The sequence below is a fragment of the Phacochoerus africanus genome, chromosome 7 (assembly GCF_016906955.1).
Source record: "Phacochoerus africanus isolate WHEZ1 chromosome 7, ROS_Pafr_v1, whole genome shotgun sequence".
In the NCBI taxonomy this organism is placed as follows: domain Eukaryota; kingdom Metazoa; phylum Chordata; class Mammalia; order Artiodactyla; family Suidae; genus Phacochoerus; species Phacochoerus africanus.
In genome coordinates this window covers 99,567,132-99,585,818 of record NC_062550.1, presented here as the reverse complement: position 1 = coordinate 99,585,818, position 18,687 = coordinate 99,567,132, and the positions used below count along the sequence as shown (strand labels likewise).

The following is an 18,687-nucleotide window of genomic DNA, read 5'->3' as shown; positions in this document are numbered from 1 at the left end:
ATGATCATCACAACCAAATTTTATAACATTTCTATCGCAAACCCCCAGGACATCCCCCCCCCAACCTCTCTCCTTTGGAAACCATGAGTTTTTCAAAGTCTGCAAGTCAGTGTCTGTTCTGCAAAGAAGTTCATCGTGTCCTTTTTTCAGATTCCACATGTCAGTGAGAGCATTTGATGTTGGTGTCTCATTGTCTGACTTACTTCACATAGCATGATAATTTCTAGGTCCATCCGTGTTGCTAAAAATGCCATTATTTCGTTCCTTTTAATGATTAAGTAATATTCCATTATGTATATGTAACACCTCTTCTTTATCCACTCTTCTGTCAATGGACATTTACGTTGTTTCTATGTCTTAGCTGTTGCAAATAGTGCTGCAGTGAACATTGGCGTACATGTGTCTTATTGAGTCATGGTTTTCTCTGGATAGATGCCCAGGAGTGGGATTTCTGGATCAAATGGTAGTTCTAGTTTTATTTTTAGTTCCTCAGGGACTCTCCATACTGTTTTCCACAGTGGTTGCACCAATTTACATTCCCACCAACAGAGTAATAGGGTTCAATTTTCTCCACACCCTCTCTAGCACTTATTGTTTGTAGACTTTTTGATGATGGACATTCTGGCTAGTGTAAGGTGGTATGCATAAAAAGACTTTAACAAAATCCAACACCCATTTCTGATAAAAATCCTTCAGAAAGTGGGCATAGAGGGAACCTCCCTCAACATAATAAAGGCCATTATGATGAACCCACAGCTAACATCATTCTCAATGGTGACAAGCTGAAAGAATTCCCGCTGAGATCAGGAACAGGGCAAGGACGTCCACTCTCACCACTACTAGTCAACATGGTTTTGGAAGTTCTAGCCACAGCAATCAGAGAAGTTAAAGAAATAAAAGGAATCCAAATTGGAAAGGAAGAAGTAAAACTATCATGATTTGCAGATGACATGATACTATACCTAGAGAATCCTAGACTCTATCAGAAAACTGTTAGAGCTCTTCCATGAATTTGGCAAAGTCACAGGATACAAAATTAATACACAGAAATCGATGGCATTTCTATATACTAACAATGAAAGATCAGAAAGAGAAATTAGGGAAGCAATCCCGTTTACCATTGTCTCCAAAAGAATAAAATACCTATGAGTAAACCTACCTAAAGAGACAAGAGACCTGTACTCTGAAAACTATAAGACACTGATGAAAGCAATCAAAGATTACACTAAGAGATGGAAAGACATTCCATGCTCTTGGAATGGTAGAGTTAATATTATCAAAGTCACCATCCTACCCAAGGCAATCTACAGATTCAATGCAATCCCTATCAAATTACCAAGGACATTTTTCACAGAACCTGAACAAACTATTTTTAAGTTTGTTTGGAAGCACAAAAGACCCAGAATAGCCAAAGATATCCTAAAAAAGAAAAATGGAGCTGGAGGAATCAGGCTCCCAGACTTCAGACTATACTACAAAGCAACAATCATCAAAACTGTGTGGTACTGGCACAAAGACAGAAATAGAGATCAGTTGATAGGATAGAAAGCCCAGAATTAAATCCATACACCTACAGCCAACTAATCTATGACAAAGGAGGCAAGAATATACAATGGAGAAAAGACAACCTATTCAATAAGTGGTGCTGGGAAAACTGGACAGCCACATGCAAAAGAATGAAATTAGAACACTCCCTAACACCATACACAAAAATAAACTCAAAATAGATTAAAGACCTAGAAATAAGACCAGATACTATAAACATCTTAGAGGAAAACATAGGCCAAACACTCTGACATAAACCACAGCAAACATCTTCTCACATCCACCTCTTAGAGTAATGGCAGTAAAAACAAAAATAAACAAATGGGACCTAATCAAACTTAAAAGTTTCTTCACAGCAAAGGAAACCCTAAACAAAATGAAAAGACAACTCACATAATGGGAGAAAATATTTTCAAATGAATTGACTGAGAAGGGATTAATCTCCAAAATTTATAAACACCTCCTACTGCTCAATACCATGAAAACAAACAACCCTATCAAAAAATGGACAGAAGATCTAAACAGACAATTCTCCAAAGAAGACATATGGATGGCCAAAGAACACATGAAAATATGTTCAACATCACTCATTATTAGAGAAAAGCAAATCAAAATCACTATGAGGTACCACATACACCGATCCATTTTTTCTGAAAGTCTATAATTCAGATACTGGGACTCCTAGATGAATACTCGAAGTTGCTAATTTCTCTCTCTCTCCTTTCTTTGGTCTCTCTGCTTTGCTTCCTAGGAATTGTTTTCATTTACCTTCCAACAGTATCTTGCAATCTTATGCTGCGACACACCAGAGCTGATGCAAAAGGAAAAATCAGCAATACTGATACTGCCTTCATTTAAAAATTATTTTGTTCATTTTAAATTTATGCATTAATTTAAAAAATATTTTATTAAAATATTATTTATTTAGGTTGCTGAGATGATTGTTGCTCCCTTACATTTTATATTGAAAGTGAGTGCCTCATTTAACTCATCCTTGTCTCAGTCCTGCTTAATGTTAACGGATGTGCATTCTTTATTACAGCTAAGTAAGCCTGGTGCTGGTTGAAACCTTTTATGCTTCATGAGTTTAGGTGTTAATCAAAACTAAGAATACTATGGCTAATGTAGTAGAATTGGAATTAAAAAAATCAAGCTTTAAAAATATGAAAACAAATTGGAGGAAGTTAAGATAATTAAGAGTATAGGATTTCAAAATAAAACTCTTGATTTAATTAGAAAAATATGAAAATATTGCCACCAAGAACTGGGTACTACTCTCAATATACAAAATATCCACAGAACTAATGGTTTTTCATTTTTAATCATTTTCTATTTTTTGTTTCTACCCTACCCAATCATTTATGCCTAGAACCAGAGGTAGCTTGTGCTGCAAATTACTAAGACTTTGGGAAATTGTGCAGTGTGAAGTCAATTGTATTATTTCTTGTCTTTCCCCACCGATAGCTTAGAGTTTATTTTTCTCATGTGTTGTTATTTACCTCTAACCCAGAGACTTCCCAGCTTGCAAAATATTGCTGCATTGTTCTCAACTCCCAATCTCCCCAACTTGAGAGTTTATATCTTGAAATGAAAATAAAACACCCTTTAGAGTCATTTCATTGGAGTTTGAGGATGGAGAGGAAGCAGAGATAAGTGTGGTCTTTGATCTTTATCTGAAATTTGGCTTTTTAAGCATATATTCAATTTATAACATTACTATAACCATTATCAGCACAGATACAGAATGAAATGAGCCAAAACATCTACAATGAGACTTAGGATGTACAAAACATATTCATTGTTTTAGCAGAGGGTTGTCAGCATCTTGTTTGTACCAGGTGCTATCACTTTTATTAAGTATAGTCTTTTAGGGAATATAGACATATCAACATTGTTTATAGTCTAAAATATGTTATATTGGAGAAAATCTCAAGGTACTGTGGATGCAACCATAGGAAGTTTGAGCATTGCTTCATAGTTCAGGGGAAGTCCAGAGAAGACAGCTTCTAAGCTGAGTCATTAAAAAAATAAGAACTAAGTAATGAAAGATGATAAGAAATGGAGAGGGATAGCTTCAGCTAAATATAACAGTAATGCATGTGGACCTGTAGAAAGATAATGTGGTGATGGGAGAAGCCTCAAATAGTTCATTTAGCATATTTAGAACAAGATATGAAAGGCAAGAAGGCCTGAGAATCGTCAGGATAACTGCCACCAAATGATGTCATCTATTCTTAACCTTACTAACATTGTCTTTATTGAATTAGAATTCTATATTGACAACGGCAATGTAAGTAAGATTTAAGTGGATAAGTTCACTACTTGACCTGCCAAAGCCGTATGTATGTTTGGTTTTTAGGTTTATTTAGGAAGAGAATATTTATACTCATTCTAGATGCAAGAAACTTAAAATTATGTAACTCATAAAGGAAACATGACAAACAAACAAATGGCAAAGGAAACTCTGTTTTACATGTTTGTGGAACTGATCATAAGATCATAATTGTACTAGAAAAAAATGCTGGGAGCATGAGTTGATTATGGACATTCCATTAAGATGCTAAGGATAGAATCTTGACAAAGCTTTTTGACAAATGGATATTACCAGTGAGCACCTCTTACTTAGCACTTTAAATTTATCATCATGGGAAATACAGTCAACAAAAGGAATTAGCAAACAATTTTTTTAAAAGTCATGGTTTTTAGAAAGTTTTTTTTTTTTTAAAGGATATTTGTACTCAGGTACTAATGCCTTCTCTCTGATACTTATTGCTAGAAAACCAAATGACTAAAAGCACACGTTTCTAAAGAGCTTAAACTGGACCCTGATTGCCACAAACCTAATGCACTGGTAAAAACGACATTTCAACCTAATTGTCTTCTGCCAAGAAACTGTCCCTGGCATTTCTTTATGTACTCACGATTAGGTACCCCTTACCTGTTCAATTAAAACAACTAAGATAATGGAGATTTGTCATGTGCTTTTTAATTAAAAGGCATAGGAGTTAGGACTTGGGTACTCGAGGTAAGTATAATCATACTGGGGGTACTCCTGCAAGAACAAGGATGTGTTATTCTTCCTTCTCCTTATCTGACCATAGAAGTAAGTCTCTTGTCCCAAAAGAATATTTCGGTGTTTATTTTAACACGAATGGTATTTATTCAGACTATTCTCTTCTCACTTTTCCATTATATAAGTAAACACTCACTCATTTACCCTTGAGAATATTTTATTCATGGGGCAGTGACACCTAAATTGCAACCAGTCTTTTTCCTTCCTTCCTTCCTTCCTTCCTTCCTTCCTTCCTTCCTTCCTTTCTTTCTTTCTCTCTCTCTCTCTCTCTCTTTCTCTCTCTCTTTCTTTTTTGCAAGCTAGAGGGAAACCAAAAGGATACGTATTTTTCCATTGTGAATTGTAATCATCTTTGTAGCTGAAAAGATGGTGGGTTTGAAGGTGGAGGACCTTGGTTAAGGATGTTACGACATGGATATTTTCCACTTCCCTATTACCAGGAAATGTTTGAAATCTTTTGTTTTTTTCTTTCAGTTTTGGATATCTTCACAAAGGCCTTATTCAGTGAGTATCAGTAGTTTGTAGAACAAAAGAACATCGATACCCTAGACCTTAACAATATTTGTGTTTGGGGACTAGTTTTTAGCTTCTCACAGGATTAATTTTTCAATGTATAAAATGGAACATCTACCATTAATGTCCCTATTAGCTGCAAATGTCTACATATGGGTTTAAATTATTTACTTAGGTCTTTATGTCTATCATTTAAATATTATATGCATACCATGATTTTTATCTTTTAAACTTTCAAATGACTCTCTACATAAATACACATATGAGCAGTATTTTCTATTCAGATACGGTGGATGACTATTAAAAATTACTGAATGACAAACTGGGAAACATTTTAATAAACATATTAATTAATTAATTTGGGGGGGGTCTTTTTTTTCCTTTTTCTAGGGCCACACCCGCGGCACATGGAGGTTCTCAGGCTAGGGGTCCAGTTGGAGCTGCCAAGCCTATGCCAGAGCCACAGCAAAGTAGGATCCAAGCCACGTCTGCGACCTACACTAGCTCACGGCATTACCACATCCTCAACCCACTGAGGGATTGAACACGCAACCTCGTGGTTCTTAGTCGGATTCGTTAACCACTGAGCCACGACGGGAACTCCTAAACATATTAATTTATATTTAATATTTATTATAATACTAATTCAGTTTCAGTTAATTCCATGATTATTTAGTATTTACTTAATAAGATAAAAAATTATAGGCAAAGTAGTTATCAAGGCAGAATATTACCAGACATCAAGAGCAATACATTCCAGTGATAAAGAGGGTCAATTCATTGAGATGACATAAAAACCTAATTATATATATAATTAAGTAAGTCTCTTCTCCCAAAAGAATATTTCGGTGTTTATTTTAACATGAATGGTATTTATTCAGGCTATTCTCTTCTCACTTTTCCATTATATAAGTAAACACTCACTCATTTACCCTTGAGAATATTTTATTCATGGGGCAGTGACACCTAAATTGCAACCAGTGTATATATATATACACACATAAGAGTAGATTTTTGAACTACATGAGATGAAAATTGACAGAATTGAAGAAAGAATCTACACTTTTGCATGGTGATTTTAATACTGCTTTGGTAATTGAAAACAAAAATACAAAAAAAAATGAACACAATTATCAACTTATTTAACTAATTGACATTTATAGAACACTATTTTCCAAACTGTGGGATACATATTCTTTTCAGTACATAGTGCATTCAACATATAGTGGGCTTTAAAACAACTCTTTAAAAATTTCCAATAATTAAATGCACAGTTTACTATTTTACCACAAAGCTATCAATTATGAATAAGTGAAAAAGGTAGAAAATCTCCAAATAATTAGAAATTAAACATTAAGCTTGTAAATAATCCATAGGGTAAAGAGGAAATTACCAAATAATTTGGCTGTCATTTCAAACTACACAGTAATTAAAGTAGACCATGCCAAAAATTGTGTAAAATTTTTAGCATTGCCTGGGAAAATTTTCATAATTACAAATTGTTTTATTGGTGAAGAAGTGAAGTACAAAATTAATAATCTAATCTTCTAACTTTAGAAGGTAGAAAGCAAAAAATCATTTTAAAATCCAAAAGGATTAGAAGAACAGAAAATTAATGAATTTGATACAATGAATTTGTAGTGAAAAATATTTAAAAATCAACAAATTAAAGAATTTTGAAATATTTAAAAATCAACAAAATCAAATAATTTGAAAATGAAAAAATTTAAAAATCAACAAAATTAAAGAAATTTGAAAAGATTAATAAAATTGTTATACTCTTATCCCTATTTAGGGAAAACAAAGAGGATGAATTTAAAATGCCAATATCAAGAATGAAGTGAACAGTACTACCGGTCTAGTCAGCAATAAAATTTCATAATATTTCATGATACCATTTTATGAATAGTTTCATGTAACTAGATGCAATAGACACATTTTCTGAAAGACATAAACTGCTGTAAACTGACATCGGGCAATAAAGAAAAACCTGAATATCCTTTTATATATTAAATAGGAAATTATACAAATAAAATTCCAGGCTATTTAAAGAACTATTAAAATAGCTTTTTAGGAGTTCTCACTGTGGTGCAGCAGGTTAAGCATCCAGTACCGTCTCTACCATGGTTCAAGCTGCTGCTGAGGCACAGGTTCGATCTTTGGCCCGCCACCGTGGGTTAAGGATTCAGCATTGCCACAGCTGTGGCTTAGGTTGCAGCTGTGGTGTGGATTCGATTCCTAGCCCAGGAAATTCCATATGCCACAGGTGTGGCCTAAAAAAATAGGTAAATAAATAAATAAATAAATATAATAGCTTTTAAAGTAGCTATTCTAGTGAATCTTATCAATTACTTGATCAATAAATCAGACACAAACTTAGAAAATAGAGGGAAGAAAGCTTTTGAAACTTATTTTATGCCTTGACATCAAATGAGATAAAGACCAGAAAGGAAAGAAAATTACAGTCCAATATTTCTCATAAACGTAAACACAAACATTTCAATACAGTAATAGCAAAGTAAGTCACTCATATATATGAAGGATGCTACATGATCATCAATTGGAATACATTCCAGGAATGCTAGGTTAGTTTAGCATTCAGAAAGTAATCAATGCAATTTGACACACACACATGTGTGTATATATATGTACATATAGTGTAGAGAAGGCAAATGATATCATCACAAAAGATGCAGAAAGAATATTTGAAATCCAGCACTCATTTATGACAAAACTCAAAAAAAAAAGCTTAGGAATAGGGTAGAACTTTTTCAATCCCATTAAGAACATATGTGAAAACTAAAATCATACTTGGGAGAAACACTGAATGTTTATTTCCTAACATTGATAATATGATAAGAGATAAGTTTTCACTATTTCTCTTCAGCATTATAGTGGGAATCCTGGCTAGTGAAATAAGATCAAGAGCAATGAAAATATAAATGTTGGCATGAAGACCTTAATGTTATATAATATGCCTGTGCATATACAAAAGCCTGTGAAAACTATAAAAAAATAGAGGAATAAATTTATCAATCTCAGAGGCTAAAATGTCAGTATAAAATTGATTATATTTCCATACATTAAAACAAAAAATAAATATTTTAAATAGTACCATCAATGAAAGCATCAATAAACATTAAATGGGAATAAATCTAACAATACATGTATGGGAACTCTATTATGGAAACACAAATTGCTTAAGAGAGGAATAACACCTAAATGAAAGGAGAGCTATGCCATCGTTATAAATGAGAAGGCAATATTTTAACTAATTAATTTATTTTTGTCTTTTTTAGGGCCACACCCACAGCATCTGGAGTTTCCCAGGCTAGGGGTCAATTCCGGGCTGTAGCTGCTGGCCTACACCACAGCCACAGGAATGCGGGATCTGAGCTATGTCTGCAACCTACACCACAGCTCATGGCAATGCCAGATCCTTAACTCACTGAGCAAGGCCAGGGATGGAACCTGTGTCCTCATGGATACTAGTCAGATTCGTTTCCATTGAGCCACGATGGGAACTATGAGAAGACAATATTTTTAAACACTAATTTTCTTATTTATTAGCTTTAATATAATTTCAATCAAAATATCATAAGAATATCAACTAATTCTAAAGAAAAATTGAAAAGGATCTGGAATAGTCAAGATAATCTTGAAAATGAACACATCTCAGAGAGTTACACTATTTTATTTTAAACTTGCTCTTAATCTGCAGTAATAATAGACAAATATCTCAAAAGCATACTTCAAGAATTTAATAATGCACAAAAAGATCAATAGAATAATAAAAATCTTACGCAAATATTTTCAGTTAGTTTTGGAACAAAGCCTGAGTCAGTTCAACGGAGAAGGAAAGTATATATGAAATGATGCCATAACTGACTGGGTATTTGTATTAAAAAATTCTTGACCCCTACTTTTTCAATATACAAAAATTACTTCAGCTGGTTCATAGAACTAAATGTAAAGCTAGAGGTGAAACTATTCTAGAAGGAAATACAGAAGAATGACTTTGCAATCTTGAAATATACCAAGATTCTTAAATAGTATATAAAATACCACACAGTGAAAGTCTGCATTTATTTTTCCTACTGTAAATGCTTTCAGAAAATGATACTGTAAATCTAAACCTAGGCAACATAGAATCAGGGAAAGATCACCGCCTTGAAATAAGCATTACCTAGTTAAATGAGCTTGGTAAATAATGGATTAATCACGAACAGTTTTATTAGTGTAAGACTCTTCATAGTTTTAATAGGCTGTGTGTTTTTTCTTTTCCTAAAACAGATATTGCATATTTTTCTCAAATTTCTTTTAAATTATCAATTACAAAAAAAAATTATCACAAAATTCCTGTACATAGCGCATTGGGTGTGCTGTAAAGAATATGTTTAGGGAAGTAATAGATTTCATGCATCTTGATTTTTTTGGTCATCGGGCTCTAATTAAACATTGGATTTCTCCATTTTTCTTATTTTACAAGTCACCATCCTTATGAGTTTTTCCTCAGGTCGGTCTCTGAAAGATACACCCTTCAGTGATGACGTTTTATATCATGCTTCTTTGCTTTACCAGTTTATTGAATATTTGTCAAAGTCATTAGTAGTTTCTATACATATTGACACCGACTCCTCCTCTAAACTATTTTGTAAAATAAAGCCAGATTAAGTGACACACTTATCTATGCACGCACACAGACACACACATGTATGTGTAGAGGGTCTGTGTGCATGTCTAGGTATTCACGTATTGATGTATATAACACATACAAAAGGGAACTCAAGTATCTAACATCAGATTTTTCTGTGTGAACTACCATTCAAAATAATCACATTCTTATTTTTTATGCTTCTAAAATAAGAGATTGGACATATTCTAGGGATATAGGTACATACCAACAAAATCCTAAAATCTTAAACTAGGGTTAAATTTTATACAATCTTGTCCTAATCTACTTTCCAATATAATGCATAGCAGCTGTCAAGCATAATACAATATCCTTATGCATTTACCTAATATACCTGTTGGATGAAATGAGCAGCTAATTATTACTAAATACCTTCTTTATGGCTTTTCTTATGCCATTTTCTGTGCCAAGAATTCCTCCACTTTCTTCAAAGGGAAGTGTCAAATTAACCTCAGCAATATGCTGCTGCTCAGCATATTGAAAATAACCTCAGCTGAAAATGAATTCTAGTTCTGCTAATTGCTATTAATGTTTTCAACTTCTGCTCTATAGTTAAAGCTCTACTGAGTATTTGAAAGTATATATTGAATTTTCTTACTGTACACTGATTTCATGAGGTGAGAGTTAACCATTTATAGTAGTAAATCACCTGTAGACTTTTGAACAGTTTTTATTCATAGACAGCACTTAATAAATACTTTTGAAATAAATGTACATTTTTTAATAATTATAGATATTTTTGTTTTTCTTTAAACTATTTCAAAAGATATCCACAGAAAATTTCATACTCACTCTAAGATGAAACTAATTCTGGATTCTATGGCACTGAATATTTAGTAAGTTTTGGTAAGCTTCAGTTGTGTTGTGGAGAAGCTACTGTGGAGTTTGCTGACTTCTCTGTTCAATATATGATAGGCATTTATAATTATTTTGTTAAATAAACCAGTAATTATATAATTTTGATACTATATATTTAATATGAACATCACATTTCCTATTTTTTTATTTATGGAATTTAGTTTTCATTATCTGTTTTCATGCACTTGACAAATTTTATTGACTGTTTATTACATTCTAGGCACTATGCTGGTGAGATTGTGCTTGTTTTATAGAAGAGACAAAAATAAACTGGTAAATAATGTTTTCTCTCTATATATCTGTGCAAATATAATTTATATTTATAAAATACAGGTGGAATACTTAAATATTATAGCAAATGCTATAAGGTCAAAGAAGGTCCATAAGCAACCAAAACTAGATTGAATAATGATGAAATACTTTTTTGAAGAGGTGATAATAATTTCTTTAAGTAGAGTTTGAAACATGAGGAGTTACTCATGTAGAGAACAGAGGCAAAAATGGCTTTGACTGAAAAGACAAGAAGTAGCAAATGTTGGAGAGGATGTAGAGAAAAGGGATCCCTCATACACTGTTGATGTACTAGAAATTGCTGCAACCACCATGGAAGATAGTTATGAAGAGTCTGCCAAAAATTAAGACTAGAACTACCATGTGATCCAGCTATTCCACTTCTGGGTATTTATCTGAAGAACATGCAAATACTAATTTAAAAAATATATATATACATATACCACTATTTTCATTGCAGCATCATTTACAATACCTAAAATATTAAAATAATCTAACTATGCATCAGTAAAAGAATGGATAAAGAAGATGTACTATATATATACATATATTTTCAATGGAATACTACTCTGACATAAAAAGAATGAAATACTGTCATTTGTGACAACATAAATGGACCTTGAAGGAATAATGCTAAGTGAAATAAGTCAGACAGAAAAATAAAAATACCTTAAAATTTCATTTATATGTGAAATCTAAAAAAAAAAACATAAAACCAAAAATAAACTTATAGACACAGAGATAAGATTAATGATTACCAAAGAGGAAGGGGTTTGGGAGTGGGCAAAATAAGTAAAGAGGGTCAATTTTATGGAGCTGGATGGTAACTAGTCTGTGGTGGTGATCTCTGTAGAGTGTATAGCGGTTAAATTATAATGGTGCATACCTGAAATTTATATAATTAAAAAAGATTAACTAGAAAACAAAGAACAGAGGAAAAACTCATAATGGATATAATAAACTATTTAAAAGTACCACTATAATCTCAGCAACAAAGGAGTTGTTAAATCCTTTACATGCCGCTAACGAAATGGTTCATTTTAATTACTCTGAAAATAATATGGAGTTAGTTTGTATTTGCAAAACATTTTTCTAAAAAAATTAAGAAAATATGTAATAGTGTGGTAAATAATAGATTTTAATAAAATACGGAAAATTCAAATTTTATACATTTTTATTCTCTGTAGAAAAAAACTGAAAATGGAGAGAAGAGGATAAAAATATGCCTTGTTTTGGGTACTTTGCATATAGTATAACAATATTTTTCCCCTAGCTTCATGAACTGCCTTTCTTTTTTTTTTCCCCAAAAAAGTGCTTCCTATGATATTTTGAAACCTGAAAATAACATTATTAAATGTATTTATTTCACATTCCTGCTTATTAGGAGGATTTACAAGATCACAGTTTAAGGAGTGTGAAATGTGAAGAATATCTTATTTAAATATTATGAATTGGGCATAAATTATCTAGCAGTTTTTTATAGTATTTCTCTAATTATGCTTTAATTCATTAATAGGAAAATTCCAGTGTATGTTAAATGTTCCACATTTTCATAATTAGGACAAGAATTTACAGAGACTTACACCATATAGATACAGCATATAGTTATCATCCTCCTCCATTTGGAAGAGTTTTCCTTTTGCTACTTCATGAAATGCAATACAGAATATAAGAAACAATTTTAAGTTTAAAAAAATAGGGAAAACATATCAGTTTATATTGCTAATTTACCCACACTTAAGACTGCTATCATGCATGCTGAAAACACTTTAGAAAGATTTTACTGATTGCTTTCATTTAACTACCTCTGCCATTTACTGGCTTAATTTTACACAAAATGGAGCAAAGTTAAAACTGAAGGGAAGATATTAGGTTTTAGTTTTATGTATCCCATCACGGAAATAAAATAGAGTCGGTTTGTTTGTTTTGCTTTTTTTTTTTTTGCATTTGCTAAAATATCTCACATCCAAAAAAAAAAGAGATCGGTGTAAAAACCTCTCAGCACAATGTTAACAATAAATAAGCATCTCTTCCTTTTATATTCCTTTCAAATCTGAACCAGTATCTATTTCATTTTCTAAGGTATGACATTTTTTTCAAAATATATTGAGTAATGAAGCAGAATTGCCACGGTAGAAAACTATAATGTAAACAGGAAAACTCTATGTTTTCTGAAATTTTTCCTTTCGTGAAACCTGTTTCAAATCAGCTCTGCATTTTTTTTTCCAGGATAAAGTAATGCACTTAAGTACAATCCCTTTGTTCCAATAAATAAAGGAGCTATGGAAATGCATTCATAAAGAGCTAGGCCATTATTGGGAAACATATGTATAACTACTTAATTATCATAATAAATGTACTAACATCAGAAAGTTTGATTAATTTTTGTTAGAAACATGTGCATATTAATAGATAAAGTTTCTGTCAATCTCCCTTTGCTGTTGAAATGTTCCAAGAGATCATCTAACATATGTTCAAGTTACCAGCCCTCTAATAGATAAAAATTGAGTAGCAATAGGCTATATGAATCAAGCATGCACCATACCACAAGCGTAGGTCTGAGGACCCCTGAATGTGACCTGCTCCCAGAGGAAACCAATTTAATGCCTCATCGCACATAGAGCAGTATGTATGAATCACAAAACCTCCAGATAAATTAGTGACAGGTACATCTGAATAGAATTCCTTCTAAGTCCCTTATCTGCAGCTCAGCAAGCTTGTTTTACCCTCACTTTCAAAGATAAAGCCACATGGCATGCTGCCTTGGCAGATTCTCACAAAGCAAACAGCACCTATCGTCCATTATTTGGGAAAAAAAAAATCCCCTTATTATTTCAGGTACTGTGTACTGTGACAGCAAATGGGATAAAGTGAAAACTACCTGCCAGTGGAAAATTCATCTGTCGATACCAGGCCTTATGTCTTCTCTAACTTTCGTAAGCTCCACGATTCTTGCTCTTTTACTTTTATTTTTGACAGTTCTGATACCCCAGAGTTGTAGCCATGGCAAAGCTCAAGAACAAAACAGCAGGTTATCAAAGACAACTTATCAGAGGCCAGAGAGAAGAGATACCAAAAATTATTAAGTAGCTGAAAGTCAGATCTGTGATAGAACTGAGAAAAGTGCACCAAGCCTTTTGTCTTTGACCCAGCACTTATTCCATTTGTAAAATCTCTGAGAAAAACTGAGATGCTAAATACATGCTGTAAATACTTAGGGATATTGATCATAGAAAAGTAAATAATGTACAAAATAGCATGGAAATGCTTAGTTGTAAGGAATATTATATTTATATATTTTTATCAACCATAAAGAAATTGGAACATCAAAACTCTGTAAAGCTATCTGCTTTAAAACAACTATCAATGAATAGCACAATATCTGCTTCAGAGTTAAGTAGCTACTAACTACTAGAATCTTTTAAACTAAAGAATGCAACAAACATATCAATTCTTCCTTTCTGCACTTCTTGTAGTCTACATTTATACTTGGTCAAGATTTTAATTATGAAATAAAAGCCATATCTTATCACAAGATCATTTATATAGCAAAGTAGAATTCAATAGCACAAACCAATAGGACTCACGTTTTAGGGTCTGTTGATAGCTGTTCTTATGCAAAATCAGGGTTGTGCTTTCTGGGTGAGTCTGTCAAACCAAAATGACAAAAATCTTAGTTTCCAGTGACACTGCCACTTAGAATGCATGCAAATAAACTCCCAGTTAGTCAAAGAGAAAAAAAATTGCATTAAAGCATACTGATTTATAAATTGGTCCTTTAAAATGTCGATAACTTCTACACCTCCTCTTCCCCCCAAAATCTTGCAAAATTGCCACCCAATGAACTCATTACTGTAGAAATTCAACTATGGCCATGGTCAGTTAATGAAATTGAGGTCTGAGATTAATCTCCATAAACATGCACAATGGTTAGGCATCTGGAATTGAGAGAGACAAGGATGATGCTGAAAAGGAAAAAATGATAAATCATATAATTTAAAGGATGTAGGGGGAAAGGATCAAGATGGCAGAGGAGTAAGACGTTGTGCTCACTTTCTTCTACAAGCACATCAAAAAAACACATCTACACGTAAAACAATTCACACAGAACATCTACTGAATGCTGGCAGAAGAACTTAACCTTCCAAAAAGGTCAAGAAACACTTGACATAACTGGGTAGAACAAAAGACAAAAAGAGAGAGAGAGGAAAAAAGAATCAGGATGGGACTAGCATTCCTGAGAAGGAGCTGTGAAAGAGAAAAGGAACCCACATCCTGGGAAGCCACCTAACCAATGGGGAGATCAGCTGAGATGGAGGGACCTCAAAGCCACTGAGAAAAGTGCAGCAGCTGGACTGAGGAGGGCAAAATAGTGAGAGCCACACAGACCATCTGCACCACCTCCCTGACACCACCACCTGAGACACTTGGGTGGGGGCTGGGCAATGAGACTCAGGCTCCAGAGGTCAGTTTCAGGGAGAGGACTAGAGTTGCCTGTGTGTAGACAGACTGAGGGGCTAAGGAGTGGTGTGCCACAGGCAGGGTAGTGGTGTGCTACAGGCTGGGGAGTGGAACACCACAGCAGAGGGAACCCAGGAGGAGGTCTGGGCACACAGAAGAAGCAAGGCACCATTGATGGGGAGGATGAAAAGAGGAGGGGTGGACTGCCATAAGAGGGCCCTGAGTATTTGTGAGCTCTCAGAGACTCAGGTGCAGGCAACAGGTGGAGAAAAGCCACTAGCTTGGGCTACGGGAGACTGGGAGCTTCTTGTGCTGGCTACAGTGGCCAGGCACAACTTGTGTGAGCTAAGGGCAGTGGGGGGCTAAGTGTGATGTGGTGCCTCTTGCGTGATCAACAGGCAGCAGGGACTGATCACAGCAGTTGTCTTGGAGGCCACGGGGAGGCAATGCCTGTCACCACTGTGGCCCTGTCAGTGGGTTCCAGCTGTGAGCCCAGTCACCTCAGGGGTAGGCAAATAAAACAGGGCACTGCAACTGAGCACCATCCATTGTCACTCTCACTACCCTGGGAACACACCCACCCTGCTGCTGCCACTGTCAAATGCAGATGCTTGATCACTGTCCCTTCCCAAGGCCCTACAACTAGGAGCACTGGGTGCACCACCTCTTATGAGGGCTAAGCAGGACAGGAGACTAAACAACATGCTACTAAAAAACCAATGGGTCGGTGAGGAAATCAAGAAGTAAATTAAAAAATACCTTGAGACAAATGATAATGAAGACACAACCACTCAAAATCTATAAGATGCTACAAAAGCAGCGCTCACAGGGAAATTCATAGCAATACAGGCCTTCCTCAAAAAAAGAAGAAAAATCTCAAATTGACAACTTAACTCACCACCTAAATGAATTAGGAAAGGAAGAACAAACAAAACCTAAAGTCAGCATAAGGAAGGAGATCATAGAGATCAGAGAGGAAATCAAAAAATAGAGATTCGAAAAACAATAAAAACATCAATGAAACCAAGAGCTGGTTCTTTGAAAAGGTAAAAAAAAAAAAAATGACAAACCTCTGGACAGACTCACCATGAAGAGGAGAGAAAAAACCCAAATAAACAAAAGAAGAAATGAAAAAGGAGCAGTCACAATGGATACTACAGAAAAAAAAAATGACAAAGTACTATGAACAATTTTATGCCAACAAATTTGACAACCCAGAAGAAAGGAACAACTTTCTAGAGACTTACAGCCTGCTGAAACTCAATCAAGAAGAAATAGATCAATTGAACAGATCGATCATTAGAAATGAAATTGAACATAAAATAAAAACACCCCCTACAAATAAAACTCCAGGGCCAGATGGCTTCACAGGTGAATTCTACCACACATACAAAGAGGAAATTATATCCATCCTCCTTAAACTTTCACAAAACTTTGAAGAAGAAACACTCCCAAAGAAAATCTATGATGCCAACATCACCCTAATTCCAAAACCAAACAAAAACACCACCAAAAAAGAAAACTATAGGCCGATATTGTTGATGAATATAGACGCAACCAAATCCAACAACATATAAAAAAGATCATACACCACGGCCAAGTGGAATTCATCCCAGTTTCACAATGATGGCTCAACATATGCAAATCAATCAACATCATACACCACATTAACAAAAGAAAAGTCAAAAACCACATGATCATCTCAATCAATGCAAAAAAAGCATTTGACAAAGTCCAACATCCATTCATGACCAAAACTCACCAAAGTGGGTATAGAGCAAGAATACCTTAACATAATAAAAGCCATTTATGACAAACCCACAGCAAATGTAATACTCAATGGAGAAAAGCAGAAAGCCTTCCCACTAAAATCTGGAACAAGACAAGAAGGCCCACTCTCACCACTGTTACTCAACATAGTATTGGAAGTCCCAGTCACAGCAATCAGACAAACAAAAGAAATAAAAGATATCCAAAAAGGAAGAGAAGAGGTAAAGTTGTCACTGTATGCAGATGGCATGATACTATATATTGAAAACCCTAAGGACTCAACTCAAAACTACTCAAACTGATCAACAAATTCAGCAAAGTAGCAGGATATAAGATTAACATTCAGAAATCAGTCACATTTCTGTATACTAACAATGAAATATTAGAAAACAAATACAAAAATTCAATACCTTTCAAAATTGCTCCCCCCAAAATCAAATACCTGAGAATAACCTGACCAAGGAGGTGAAAGATTTATATGCTGAGAGCTCTAAAACTTTAATCAAGGAAATTAAAAAGGATTCAAATAGAAACATATTCCATGCTCCTGGGTTGGAGAAATTAATATTGTAAAAATGGCCATACTACCCAAAGCAATCTACAGATTCAATACAGTCCCTTTCAAATTATGCATGACATTTTTCACAGAACTAGAGTAAACAATCCAAAAATTTATATGGTACTACAAAAGACCCAGAATTTCCAAAGCAATTATGAGGAACAAAAACCAAGCAGGAAGCATAACTCTCAGGCAACATTATAAAGCCACAGTAATCAAGACTGTGTTGTACTGGTACCAAAACAGACATACAGACCAAAGGAACAGAATAGAGAAACAGAAATAAACCCAGAAACCTATGGCCAATTAATCTTTGACCAAGGAGGCAGGAATATAAAATGAGAAAAAGACAGTCTTTTCAGCAAATGGTACTGGGAATATTAGACAGTCACATGTAAATCAATGAAACTGGAACACACCCTCACACCATGCACAAAAATAAACTCAAAATGGTTTAAGGACTTAAATATAAGACAAGACACCATCAAACTCCTGGAAGAGAACATAGGCAAAACATTCTCTGAAATCAACCTTACAAATGTTTTCTTAGGTCAGTCTCCCAAGGCAACAGAAATAAAAGCAAAAATATACCAATGGGACCTAATCAAACTGACAAGCTTTTGCACAGCAAACTATTAAAAAAAAAAAAAGACAACCTGTAGAATGGGAGAAATAGTTTCAAATGATGCAACTGACAGGGGCTTAATCTCTAAAATATACATACAACTTATACAATTTCACAGCAAAAAAGCCAACAACCCAATGGAAAAATGGGCAAAAGACCTGACTAGATATTTTTCCAAAGAAAATATATAGATGGCCAACAACATGAAAAAATGCTCAACATCACTGATCATTAGAGAAGTGCAAATCAAAACTACTATGACCTTACACCCGTCAGAATGGCCATCATTAATAAGTCCA

At 34.2% G+C, this 18,687-nt stretch overlaps 1 protein-coding gene across 1 annotated transcript in view; it reads right to left on the bottom strand.

The window, feature by feature from the left end:
• The window catches only part of MGAT4C (MGAT4 family member C), a 723,824-nt gene that overhangs the window by 328,126 nt on the left and 377,011 nt on the right, over positions 1-18,687 (bottom strand). The window contains exon 3 of the mRNA XM_047788334.1: positions 14,561-14,621. The gene's annotated coding sequence lies outside the window, so the exon portion shown is untranslated. The remainder of the gene's footprint in view (positions 1-14,560; positions 14,622-18,687) is intronic.